General features: G+C 36.8%; 1 protein-coding gene across 4 annotated transcripts in view; it reads right to left on the bottom strand.

Annotated features, from left to right (window-relative positions):
- Positions 1-12,826, bottom strand: part of LOC144958911 (uncharacterized) — a 40,941-nt gene extending 28,115 nt beyond the window's left edge. Inside the window, exons 1-2 of one of the 4 annotated variants that reach the window (XM_078891205.1) lie at positions 12,736-12,826; positions 10,603-10,656 (exon numbers count right to left, since the gene is read on the bottom strand). The gene's annotated coding sequence lies outside the window, so the exon portion shown is untranslated. Of the gene's footprint in view, positions 6-10,602; positions 10,657-10,809; positions 11,474-12,168; positions 12,364-12,735 lie in introns of those variants that run through there. The other 3 variants (XM_078891207.1, XM_078891206.1, XM_078891204.1) reach the window with 3 other exon arrangements.
- Between the last annotated feature and the right edge of the window lie 2,174 nt (positions 12,827-15,000).

Genomic DNA, 15,000 nt, shown 5'->3' with positions numbered 1-15,000 from the left:
ATGAACTCATAGAAATAACTAACAACACATTATACACATACACACATTACACACACGCTGAGATAAAAACACTCATACACATTATGATGATAATGAGGCCTCAAGTTACACACCATAATAGATAAAAAATGAGACATGTAATATTAGTCAATAATATATACATCCACCCCCCCCCCCCACTCCCCTTCCCCCGCCCCTATGGACGTGTAAGGATCGGATTTCACGAACGCACAACACAGTATGTGGAGTGGGTCGTGATAACCACAGGAAAGTTGTGATGGTATCAGATTCGATAAAATACTCACAACTCTCAAAGCCCAAATTCTAAACATACCAACACACAAAACTGTGTGTAACCTGTAACGTTTATAGATAGTTCGAACTTGACGTCACTCGGGTCATTGTTATTGTTTTTGTTTTTTTTTGCCATCCGCGTTTATGAGTAATACTCAATAAATTGTATTAACCAGACTATAAACGTTTAAAGTTACACATTGTTTTGTGTGTTGGTTCGTTATAGTTCCGGATGGCAATGTTGTGAGCTTCTTAGCCAAGCTCATTCTATCTATAGTACTTAGATTGCTATGTATTTCACACACACAATAAAATGTGAGCTTTTATATAGCGCAATATCCACTAAACGTGCCCAAAGCGCTTTACAAGGGATCCCTGACAAACAGCAACATGTAACATGTAGAACGGAACATGCGCCTAATAGGGGATAGATATTACAGGGGTTTTTTTCCGACAGAGACAACGCTGTTAACTCATTTTACACCTGAGTATGGTGAGAGAATATGAGTTAAAAAGCGCTTTGAGCACATTTAGTGGATATTGCGCTATATAAAGCTCTATTTTTTAAATTATTTTTTTAAAGAGCCTTTTCCAAGGACTGAACTATGCGCCGAGCGAGGCTCAAACCCAGGACTTTCCGATCAGAAAGCGAGTGTCATACCACAAGACCACATAGCCGTACAAAATATACAGTTTCCAAAATAAATAAACCAATGCACATTTTTCTGTAGTTGGTACGGTGAGGGTTAATTCCGGTATTATCTCCCTTTTTTTACGAGGTGAATTACAAAAGATAGCTCGAAGTTGACGTCACTCAGGTCTTTGTTATTGTTTTTTGCCATCCGCGTTTATGAGTAATGCTCACTGAACTGTATTAACCTGACTATAAACGTTCATGGATACATGCAGTTTTGTGTGTCGGTCCGTTATACTTCCGGGTGGCAATGTCATGAGCTTCTAAGTCAAGCGCATACTATCTATAGATAGTATGCAGATGACGTCACTCAGGCCTTTGTTATTGTTTTTGCCATCCGCGTGTGTGAGTTGTTCTCACTAAACTGTATAGATAGAATGCTCTTGGCCAAGGAGTTCACAACATTGCCATCCGGAAGTATAACGGACCAACACACAAACTCTGTGTAACCATGGTCTGGTTAATACAGTTTAGTGAGAACAACTCACAAACGCGGATGGCAAAAACAATAACAAATGCCTGAGTGACGTCATCTGCATACTATCTATTAACCAGACTATAAAAGTTCATGGTTACACAGAGTTTGTGTGTTGGTCCGTTATACTTCCGGATGGCAATGTTGTGAACTCCTTGGCCAAGCGCATTCTATCTATAGATAGAACGAAGTTGACTTCAATCAGGTCTTTGTTATTGTTTTTGCCATCCACGTTTATGAGTAATTCTCACTAAACTGTATTATCCAGACTATAAAAGTTCATTGTTACACATAGTTTTGTGTGTTGGTTCGTTATACTTCCGGATGGCAATGTTATGAGCTTCTTAGCCAAGCGCATACTATCTATTGTTACACCATGTCAATGTGCTCATGGTGTGTTGTTGTGTTGGAAGGCACGTGTGTTGCCTGCTGACTCACTCACTGAGTCAAGACACAGGTATCGTATGACAATGATCAGTGACACAGAAGTGTACCATCCAAGGCTACCACACACTAGTGTACCAGCCATATTAATTTAGGCGTACAGTTAATAGACACATAGATAACCACGCCTATCGAACAGTAATCATAATGTAAACAATGACAATAGCATTGATTGGTAAACATAACAAACTACACAAGTTTTACTATCGCTGGTATTTTTAATGAGCTTTAAATGAGATTTTATATAGCGTAATATCCACTAAAAGTGCTCAAAGCGCTTTACAAGGGGGTCCCTGGCCAACAGCGGCATGCAAAATGTAAGGCGGGACATGACGCCTGTTAGGCGATATTATATTTTTTCCGGACAGAGACAACGCTGTAAACGGCCAGGTACTCTTTTTACACCTGAGTACGGTGAGAGAATGTGAGTAAAGAGTCTTCTCCAAGGACTCAACTATGCGCCGAGCGAGGCTCGAACCCAGGACCTTCCGATCGAAAGCGAGTGTCATACCACTAGACCACATAGCCGCAGTTCTCATAATGTAAAAAATGACAATAACATTGATTGGTAAACATAGCAAACAACACAAGTTTTACTATTGCTGGTATGTCTCTAAATAAAATAGCCACTGTTCTACCGCTTGATGAATAGAACCAACATATAAATCTATGTGTAAACTTAAATATTTCAAATATTATGATCAAGAAAATCAGTCACCCAATACGCTTCATCAGTCGTAACGTCACTTCCCTCGTAATGACGCATGGTAACTTAGTAATTGGCAGGCAATATTGTGAGCTTCTTAGCCAAGTGCATACTATCTATAGATAGTTCGAAGATGACGTCACTCGTGTTTTTGTAATTGTTTTTTGCCATCCGCGTTTATGAGTAATTCTCACTAACTGTATTAACCCGACTATAAACGTTCATGGATACACACATTTTTGTGTGTTGGTCCGTTATACTTCCGGATGGCAATGTTATGAGCTTCTTAGCCAAGCGCATACTATCTATACAAGTTCATGGTTAAACACAGTTTTGTGTGTTGGTCCGTTTTATTTCCGGATGGCAATGTTGTGAGTTTCTAGCCAAGCGCATACGATCTACTCATCCCAGAGGGGGAAATTTGTCTCGAGGGTCTTTTCCAAAGGAAGACTGGAATAAACCAGGCATCAGTCGTTATACAGGACCTCCAACTGAGCTAGGGCGAGGTGACTTGCTCAAGGCAACACAGCGCAGCGGCGGGTGATCGAACTCGGTACCTTTCGGGTACGAAGCAAAGATGGTATCGCTGAGCCCACGCTGCCCTCAGCTGGTCGTGGATGAATTGACTTCAATAGTCTGATGTCACGTCGCCCAGCAACGGCGAGCAGCGTGGTTCTAAACAAAGAAAATCGGTACTTTTTATTCTTCATGCTGGATAGAACTTTTCATGTCTTGTGATCAGAATGTGTAAAAGTCAAAACATGATCAGATTTATGTTGTTTTCTTTTCCTCTAAATACGCTTTTATGCTCGGAGAAATATTTCATAAGGGCGTCCGCCATTGTTCCGATAGTTTAGAGCCAGTTACTAAGTTACCATGCGTCATTACGAGGGAAGTGACGTCACGACGGTTGAAGAGTATTAGTAGGCCGATTGAAAGAAATGCCAGCACGAGGAGCTTTCAGAAGCTCATAGCATTGCCATCCGGAAGTATAACGGACCAACACACAAAACTGTGTGTATCCAAGAACGTTTATAGTCGGGTTAATACAGTTCAGTGAGCATTACTCATAAACGCGGATGGCAAAAGACAATAACAAAGACCTGAGTGACGTCAACTTCGTTCTATCTATTGGTACGTTATATCCAGCTAGCGGATACTGTGAGTATTTAGTTAAACGCATAGCATCAACATAATCCGCTGTTACAATCCTATCGTTATTATTATAGATAGATCGAAGTTGACGTCACTTAGGCCTTTGTTACTGTTTTTTGACATCCGTGTTTATGTGGTAATTCTCATTAAACTGTATTATCCAGATTATAAAAGTTCATGGTTACACATAGTTTTCTGTGTTGGCCGTTATACTTCCGGATGGTCATGTTGTGAGCTTCTTAGCCAAGCGCTTACTATCTATTGGTACGTTATATCCAGCTAGCGGATACTGTGAGTATTTAGTTTTAAACGCATAGCATCACCAGAATCCAGCTGTTACAATGCTACCGTTATAATTATAGATAATCGTCTCACATCGTTCACATTATCCAATATTAGGGCCAATATTACATCATAGAGGGAATGAGATTTCAAAACAGATTTAAGAGTAGCGCCCCTTTGTTGGAAGTAGCGTCTTGACAACCGACAGACGCTATCGCCATTATTAGTACCAATCATTAGCGGAAAGTTCAGTAAGTTTAGGAAGGGTTGTCTCATCGCATTGTATTATTTATCAACATCTGTTATTTTTAATTTGTAGTCTACGTCATATTTTGTTAACATTTCATAATGGAGAAAACTAAAAATAAAAGATCTATACGTTGATTATGATATGAATTTTTGTGAAGAAATATGAATAATAAATTTTGTATTTGGAGCGCTTGGCTTGTAGTTGGTTTGTTTACAAATAACTTCTCCGCCTGTGACGTCCAATCAAGGGACGCTACTCTTCCGCTTACCTCATTCCCTATTGAAATAGGACAATGGCATCGCTAGCTTATTATTATAGATAATCTTCCCACATCTTTCATATTATCTAATATTAGCGTCAATATTACATCATATCGAAATAGGACGATAGCATCGCTCGAGATACAATGTCTCCTCGTGTAACCGAATCAAGCGACATTGAACGTTGTTAGTGACTGGATGGTGAGTGACAAGGGATGGCCATGTGACCTCGTGGTATGACACTTGCTCTCGGATAGGAATGTCCTGGGGTCGATCGAGCCTTGCTCGGCGCATAGTTGAGTCCTTGGAAAAGATTATTTGCTCACATTCTCTTCTAAGACGGAAAATTATGTGTAAACTCAAACGTTCATAATTGATCGAGGAAATCGTGTGATAACTAGTCACCCATTTGGTAGTATATAGATAGTATGCGCTTGGCTAAGAAACTCATAACATTGCCATCCGGAAGTATGACGGACCAACACACAAAACTGTCTGTATCCATGAACGTTTATAGTCGGGTTAATACAGTTCAGTGAGCATTACTCATAAACGCGGATGACAATAAACAATAACAATGACCTGAGTGACGTCATCTTCGAACTATCTATATTATGGACCGGGTAAGCCTGGGACGAGGTAGAGCAGAAATAGGGATGACCATCATGAATTGGATTCAACAGTCTGATATCATGTCCGCCCAGGAACCCACAACTTGGTTCTAAACAAAGAAAATGTGTACTATTTATTCTTCATGCTGGCTAAAAAATTTTCACATGTCATGTGATCAGAATGTATAAATAAAAGTCAAAACATCATCAGAGCTATAATGTTTCTCTCTTCTGGATACACTTTTATGCTGGTCGGAGAAGTATTTCATGAGGGCGTCCGCCATTGCTCCGATAGTTTAGAACCAGTTGCTAAGTTACTACGCGTCATTACGAGGGAAGTGACGTCACGACTGCTGAAGCCTATTGCTATGGTCACCGTAGCCGTATATTTGTTTACAGCTAGAGATCCCTACACATGTGTGAGGAAGATTTGTTTGGTTGTTTGTTTTTAAGGCTTTTACGGCGCTTGCAACACATTGGGGTCAGTGAGCGCTTAGAGTCTGATGTCTCGGAGTTACAGTGCTATATAAGTTTTCAGCATTATTATTATTTATTATTATTATTAAGGTCATATCAGCGCCAGTAAAAAGGAAGAAAATGGGATAGTAAAAGTTTTAGAATTACAATAAAAGCAACCGGGGAAGGTAAGACAAAGGAGAATTGGTTCAAACAGGAAACAGATTTTGATGTAGATTCCAAGAGCACACTATCAAAGTACTTAGTTTGAGGTCACCTAAAAGTCTCATCTATACACAAGCACAGGTCCCAACTAGGAGGAATACACTCGAATGTTTACAAATCATAACAAAACATAATACAGTGCACAACCGAGAGATGATTTACAAGGGGGGGGGGGGGGGTATCATCTCCAAAAACCACACCTGTTTTCCTCTCAGCCAGGACATCCGGCCAGGCCCAGAACAAAACCAAGTAATCTCATTCCAAGACAAAGACAGAAAGCAAATTGGAAAACAGATAATATAGGGGGATAGAAGACACAGTAAGTCACTCCCTGCCCACTATGGGAGGTCAGGAAACCCACCCCACCCAGTAGTGAAGATTTGGTGTCATTGTTGTGATAGTATTAAGTTATGACTTCGTGTGTCGACCGAGCTGTTGTGAGTAATATTTATGCTGTGATCGCTCCCCCCCCCCCGTGACGTCATCGGTTCTTCCACATTCGCGACATTCTTCATTCTCTCTCTTCGACTTGACATTACTTCATTAACTCACTCAACCCTAACACCGACTATATCCGTAGTTTACCCGGGGTTCCTTTTACTCCATGCCTATTTATTACATTTTTCTGAGACAAATTATAGACTTGGTATCAAAGCTGATGTTTTTAGTTTTTAACATATCAATGGTAGTTGAATAAAACTATCTATGTACATGCTCATTTTTAATACATTTGTTCTAATTTTGAAAAGTAGCAAAAATCTCAAGGATTGCGTGACCTAAACTTCGTTGATCACTTAGATCCAAACAGCCATGCCTTGGTATGTTTTAGCGTGATTTTACCGGGACTATTCGTAGCCATCGTTATGTTAAAGCCTGATAGTGAAATCCAAAAGGACTGGCAGTTTGACGTCATTAGTGAGTTGTCGTTAGTAGAGCTCATGGAAACAAGTTATTTCATTGGTTGAACTATTGAATTCAACTCACGATTTGTTTTCTTTTGTAGCAAAAGACTGGCATTTTGACGTCATTTTTTGGTCAGTATCAGGCCATAACTTTACGAAGTCCACGGACTATTACCGATGTGCTCGTTGAGCACTTTAACTGCTCAGGCTTGGCTAAGAAGCTCACATACTTGCCATATGGAAATATATAACGGACCAACACACAAACTTTGTGTAACCATGAACTTTCAGTCTGGTGAATACAGTTTCGTTGAATTACTCATGAACGTGGATGGCAAAAAAAAAAACGGTAACAAAGACCTGAGTGACGTCATCTTCGTTCTATCTATATGGGTAACGCTTATTCGGTGGAGACTTTTTCTTTACTTTTTCCTATATATAGAATGAAGTTGACGTCACTAAGGTCTTTGTTATTGTATTTTGTCATCCACGTTTATGAGTAATTCTCACTAAACTGTATTAACCTGACTGTAATCGTTCTAGGTTACAAAGTTGTTTTTGTGGCGTTTTTTTTTTTGTTTTTGTAGTTGCACACATATGTAATGGCTTATGATCGTATAGTGGCTTTTTGATAGATGGTAATGATATTCCTTTGCGTTGTGTTGTAGATATTAATAATGGCTAAAGAGTTCAAGGACCGATGATGATAATTGAATGTACAACATCAAGACATTCAAATAAAAGTCCAGATTCCAGGTTTCATTTCTTACTGCTTTATTTATTGTGATAAATTCCAAATCCAAATCAAATAACATGGTCATAATTCAATCAGTTTCATAAATTCCAAATCCGTAAAATCAATCCAAATGTAAAGTCATTTTGCCTAAGTAACCATCTTCAATATAGGTGGAATATTTCTAAGCCCGTAAAATAAAGATTCTTAGTAGGATAATAGAACTAGCAGCATACTAGGAAAGTGCAGCTCATGGTGAAGTAGAATGGAGAAACGAATGTAGAATCCAGAATCGTTCTTTTTATCCTTTGTAAACTGTCCCACAATTCCTTTAACCAAAGGTCAGTTTTTACGCCCAAATAATCGGTGCGCCCAAATAACAATTACTGTACGCCCAAATAACAATTACTGTACGCCCAAATAATACTGCACGCCTAAATTATAAATACCAACTATAATTTAATACGTTTATCCCCAAATACCAAGTAACACCGATCAAAAAATAGTAATTTTCTCGTACTCAATATAATGACCATGATTAACTGATATAGATAGTATGCAGATGACGTCACCCAGGCCTTTGTTATGGTTTTTGCCATCCGCGTTTGTGAGTTGTTCTCACTAAACTGTATTAACCAGACTATAAAAGTTCATGGTTACACATAGTTTGTGTGTTGGTCCGTTATACTTCCGGATGGCAATGTTGTGAACTCCTTGGCCAAGCGCATTCTATCTATATAAGAACCGTGAACTCACTAAACCCACTTGCTGTAAGCTAACTCTCTTACATTTTGTGTGTTGGTCCGTTATATTTCCGGATGGCAATGTTGTGTGCTTCTTAGCCAAGCTCATCCTATCTATAATTTACCTATCGTGAAAAGGATTGAGAAATCCGTTCACAACAGATGAAATCAAGCAGCAAGAATAGTTATAGAAGAAATAATGGGAGCGATCTATATTCATGTTTTTTTTTTCCAACCAAGTCATCAATCACGTGATTTGTTGCTGTCCAACGATTGGATATTTCTGATCAAATGTAAACACGTTGCTTTGTTTATGAAGGTTGTAAACATACCCATGTGTCAAGCTGAACAAAATGACCAATCGAAATGTTAGATAGTTCAAAATCTGTGAACACTGGTCACTATGTAGGTCACTTTGAGCACATTTTGCAATGTGACCAATGACCTCGAGCACATGGAAAGTTAATATAGATCATGCCCATTGAGAACACAACGACTCCAATGCTTTTGACTTTACACTGGCTTCCCATCAGGGCAAGGGTGCCCTTTTTACAGTTGAATGGACACGATCTATAGATAGTTCGAAGATGACGTCACTCATGTCTTTCTTATTGTTTTTTGCCATCCGCGTTTATGAGTAATGCTCACTGAATGGTATTAACCCGACTATAAACGTTCACGGATACACACAGTTTTGTGTGTTTGTCCGTTATGTTTCCGGATGGCAATGTTATGAGCTTCTTAACCAAGCGCATACTATCTATATTAACTTTCCATGTGCTCGAGGTCGTTGGTCACATTGCAAAATGTACTCAACATGACCCACTTAGTGAAAAGTTTTCACAGCTTTTGAAATGTCTAACATCACTATTGGTCATTTGATTCAGCTTGACACATGGGTATGTTTATAACATTTGTAAACAAAGCAGCGTGTTTATATAATTTGTTGAAATGTCCAATCGTTGTACAACAACAAAGCATGTGATCGATGACAAGGTTGGACGAAAACATGAACATAGATAGTATGCGCTTGGCTAAGAAGCTCATAACACTGCCATCCTGAAGTATAACGGACCAACACACAAAACTGTGTGTATCCATGAACTTTAATAGTCTGGTTAATATAGTTTAGTGAGAACAACTCACAAACGCGGATGGCAAAAAACAATAACAAAGGCATGTGTGACGTCATCTTCATTCTATTTATCGATCGCTCCCATGCTTTTGACTTTACACTGGCTTCCCATTAAGGTCATACTGCCCTATTCACGGTTGAATTCACGAGTTTTAAATCCTTTCACAGAAGCGCCCCCTGCTTATCTCAATGATCTTTTCGAACCATACGTTCCGCCCCGTGCATTGAGATCAGGTGATCAGCGTCTACATTCAAGTGCCAAAAAAGGGTGGACAAACTTTCTGACAGATCCTTTAATCACTTTGCCCTTTCGTCACTTTGCACCAACTTTCAAGAATAGTCTCCCCTTATCTCTTCGTGACGTCCCTACTGTACTCGCTTTCAGGAAACACTTAAAAACTTATTTATTTCGAGAATTATTAATTTATCAGTTACTTTATTTAAGCAGACGATGATCATAGGAATATACGATGTATATGTGCACGATGTACGATATATATATATTATATAATTTTATATGTGTTAAATAGAAAGTTGGATGGTGGAAGGTCGGTTTGTGTGTGTGTGTGTGTGAGTAAGAAATATATAGTGAGAGAGAGAGAGAGAGAGAGAGAGAGAGAGAGAGAGAGAGAGAGAGAGAGAGAGACAGAAATTTGAATGGATTGATGTTAGTGTTATGCGCCTATAGCTTAATTTGTATAGAGGATCGGGCGCAATATAAAAACATTATTATTATTATTATGATTATTATTATTATTATTATTATTATTATTATTATTATTATTATTATTATTATTATCATTATTATCATTATTATCATTATTATTATTATTATTATTATTATTATTATTATTATCATTATTATCATTATTATTATTATTATTATTATTATTATTATTATTATTATTATTATTATTATTGTTATTATTATTCGTAGTAGTAGTAGTAGAGTAGTAGTAGTAGTAGTAGCAGTAGTAGCAGTAGTAGTAGTAGTAGTAGTAGTAGTAGTAGTATTAGTAGTAGTAGTAGTAGTAGTAGTAGTAGTAGTAGTATATAGTAGTATATTATTATTATTATTATTATTATTATTATTATTATTATTATTATTATTATTATTATTATTATTATTATTAGTATTAGTATTATTATTATTATTATTATTATTATTATTATTATTACTATTATTATTATTATTATTATTATCATCATCATATTATCATTATAATATAAAACTTACCAAGCCAGTGTGTCTTGTAACTGTGTCCCGATCTCCAATCCCGTGTTATCCAAACTGAAACAACACATTAAAATCACACTTCGAGTCAAGAACGAAAAGAAAATTCAGAGCAGACACACACGTACACACACACTCAGAATTCTATATACTGTATGTGCTTATCCATGCGTTTTTTCCCGTCTTCTACTTGATTGTGGAGTAACTTACCCCCTATTGTTGTGAATTCAATCACAACGAGACAGTTGAGAGAAAGGCGAATTCACTCCTATAGATAGAATGCAGATGACGTCACTCAGGCCTTTGTTATTGTTTTTGCCATCCCCGTTTGTGAGTTGTTCTCTCTAAACTGTATTAACCAGACTATAAAAGTTCATGGTTACACAGAGTTTGTGTGTTGGTCCGTTATACTTCCGGATGCCAATGTTGTGAACTCCTTGGCCAAGCGCATTCTATCTATAACGAGATCGTGGCCTTCGTAAAGTTGTAGCCTGATACTGACCAAAAAAATGAAGTCAAAATGCCAGTCTTTTGCCACAAAAGAAAACAAATCGTGAGTTGTATTCAATAGTTCAACCAATGAAATAACTTGTTTCCTTGAGCTCCACTAACGACAACTCACTAGGCGGTGCAAAAACCAAATAATGACGTCAAAATGCCAGTCCTTTTGGATTTCAGTATCAGGCTATAGATAGTATGCAGATGACGTCACTCAGCTCTTTGTTATTTTTTTTTTTGCCATCCGCGTTTATGAGTAATTTTCACTAAACTGTATTAACCAGACTACAAACGTTCATGGATACACATAAGTTTTGTGTGTTGTTCCGTTATACTTCCGGATGGCAATGTTGTGAGCTTCTTAGCCAAGCGCACACTATCAAGAGATAGTTCGAAGATGACGTCACTCTGGCCTTTGTTATTGTTTTTGCCATCCGCGTTTGTGAGTTGTTCTCACTAAACTGTATTAACCAGCCTATAAAAGTTCATGCACATAATGAGAACAACTCACAAACGCGGATGGCAAAAACAATAACAAAGGCCTGAGTGACGTCATCTGCATACTATCTATAGATACTCGTAGTATGCACTTGGCTAAGAAGTTCACGACATTGCCATCCGGAAGTATAACTGGCCAACACACAAAACTGTGTGTAATCATGATCGTTTATAGTCTGGTCAATACAATTTTTATGATTAGTTCTCACTAAATCGTATTAACGAGACTTTCAACGATTAAGGTTACACATAGTTATGTGTGTCGGTATGTTAAACCCGACTGGCGGATGTTGTGAGTATTTTAACTAAAATATAGCATCAATAAGTCTAATCTTATATAATAGAGTTCAACAGTCGTGACGTCACTTCCCTCGTAATCCCACATAGTAACTTAGTTACTGGTTCTAAACTATCGGAACAATGGCGGACGTCCTTATGAAATACTTCTCCGACGAGCATAAAACTGTATCCAGAGGAGAAAAACATAATAAATCTGATCATGTTTTGACTTTTATACATTCTTATGACATGACATGTGAAAAATTCTAGCCAGCATGAAAGTATAAAATATACCGATTTTCTTTGTTTAGAACCACGCTGCTGGTTGCTTGGCGGACGTGACATCAGACTACTGATTGAATCCTATAATGTTATAATCTGGTGAAAACTAATCACCCAACTATTGGTCTCAACACAATAACAAAGAACTGAATAACGTCAATTTTGCTCCTTCTCTACTTTCCCAGTGAGTTATGAATTGTAACACATTCGGCAACACAATCGAGAGTTTCTCACTGTATAGAAAATCAGCGCATTTAACTCGATAAATAAATGTGACCCATCGTCTCAAAACGGTATTAAGTCGGGATGATTAAGATGCGGAAAATGGAATTTGTAGCCAGAAATATCAGACTTAAGTTGAGTTTATTTACTTTATAGAGGAGAAGGAATATCATATTTTACTGTACTAAATACCAACGTTTCATATTTTAGACCAGTTTAACTATAATTTGACTTTTTAGCATCTGGTCCATCCTGACTTAATACCGTTTTGAGACGAGGGGTCACAAATTGCGTGTTGGAATTCTGGAACATCGATGATGAGTTTATTCATAATAATGTAAGCTGGTATTTTTTTACCTGTCAGACGTCTGAAATTGAAAATTCCACAGAAATCTTTACACAGTCATGCATGGCACACGTAATTATATAGATACACACTTATAGGTAGGACACACATGGGAAGGTACACGCGAACTGTTTTTAGCACCAAAATAATAATAATAATAATAATAATAATAATAATAATAATAATAATAATAATAATAATAATAATAATAATAATAATAATAATAAATAATAATAATAATAATAGTGATAATGATAATGATTATTATTATTATTATTATTATTATTATTATCATTATTATTATTATTATTATTATTATTATTATTATTATTATTATTATTATTATTATTATTATTATTATTATTATTATTATTATTATTATTATTATTATTATTATTACTATCCAGCTATTTCCGAACGTTATTAAAAAAGAAACATTTCTGATTGTTTATCACAGGTAAGCAAGTCTGGAAGCAACACACGGACAAAAAACGAATACGAACACACCTATAAACGAACGCACTTACACTTGGCGAGGAAAATGTCTCATTGGCATTCGAGGAATCGTTCTATCTACAACAGTTCTAAGTGTGTGTCTGTGTGTGTGTGTTTGTGTGTGTGTGTGTTTGTCTCTCTGTCTGTCTGTGTCTGTGTGTGTGTGTGTGTTTGGATATGTGTGTATGTGTGCTAATATATGTATGTATGTGTGTATGTCTGCTTGTGTGTGCGTGTTTGTGTATGTGTGTGTATGTGTGCTTGTGTGTTTTTGTATATGTGCGTTCGTGTGCTTGTATATGTGCGTGTATGTGTGTGTATGTGTGCATGTGTGTGCGTATGTGTGTGTATGTTTGCTTGTATATGTTTGTGTATGTGCGTACTTATATAATATGTATCGATGCAATGTGAATGGTTTGATGCTATGCGTTTAGATAAAATGCCCACGGCATCAGTTAGCCAAAATTTAAACAAACTCACAAACAAAATTATTTGTAGCCAAGAACGCTTTTTTTTTTTTGTTTTGTTTTGCATTTTGTTTGCTTTTTTTGTTTTTTGTTTTGGGGAGGGGGGGGGGGGGGGGGGGGGGTTGGCTGATTGATACATCATAATTTTGATAGCTAATCACAAAAAGGCTGTCAAAAAGTAATAATAAAGTGTTGAGTGACGTCAACTTAGCACATTCTATATGATTGTGTGTGTGTGTATGTGTGTGTGTGTTAGTGTATGTGTGTGTGTGTGTGTGGGTGTTTGTGTGTGTGTGTTTGTGTTTGTGTGTTTTTTTTGTGTGTGTGTGTTTGTGTGTGTGTGTTTGTGTGTGTGTGTGTGTCTGTGTGTGTGTCTGTATGTGTGTTTGTGTGTATGTCTGTGTGTGTGTTTGTGTGTGTGTCAGTGTGTGTGTTTGTGTGTATGTCTGTGTGTGTGTTTGTGTGTGTGTTTGTGTATGTGTCTGTGTGTGTTTGTGTGTGTGTGTGTATTTGTGTGTGTGTGTGTTTTCATTAGAACGTGTTTGAATGTGTGTCTAGCATGATTTTGATTTTTCTGTCCAAAGGCTAAAATGTCGTAACTACAATATTGGAGAGAACGACGAATTCCATTCAGACACATAGATAGTATGCGCTTGGCTATGAAGTTCACAACATTGTCATCCGGAAGTATAATGGATCAACACACAACATTGTGTGTAACCTTTTACTTTTATAGTCTGGTTAATAAAGTTTAGTGAGAATTACTCATAAACGTGGATGACAAAAAAGCATTATTATTATTATTATTATTATTATTATTATTATTATTATTATTATTATTATTATTATTATTATTATTATTATTATTATTATTATTATTATTATCATTATCATTATCATTATTATTATTATTATTATTATTATTATTATTATTATTATTATTATTATTATTATTATTATTATCATTATTATTATCATTATCATTATTATTATTATTATTATTATTATTATTATTATTATTATTATTATTATTATTATTATCACTATTTCTATTATTACATACACATTTCAAAGCAATTTGGTATCGGATAAGCAAGAAGGCGAGTGTCAACACGAACGACAAAACCAGTTTTGCTCCAATGTAAGTGGTCAAGCGTGTCGCGCCCCCGGGTGCTCGACCAGTTGGGTTAGTTTTTAGAGTGGACAACACATAGTATGCGCTTGGCTAGGGATCTCACAACATTGCCACCTGGAAGTATAACGGACCGATACACAAATGTGTAACCTTGAACGTTTATAGTCTGGTTCATACAG

The sequence above is a fragment of the Berghia stephanieae genome, chromosome 13 (genome assembly GCF_034508935.2).
Source record: "Berghia stephanieae isolate SIO BIC M18660-M18661 chromosome 13, UCSD_Bste_1.3, whole genome shotgun sequence".
Classification (NCBI taxonomy): domain Eukaryota; kingdom Metazoa; phylum Mollusca; class Gastropoda; order Nudibranchia; family Aeolidiidae; genus Berghia; species Berghia stephanieae.
The sequence above is the reverse complement of the archived record's forward strand: the minus strand, read 5'-3'. Positions and strand labels throughout refer to the sequence as shown.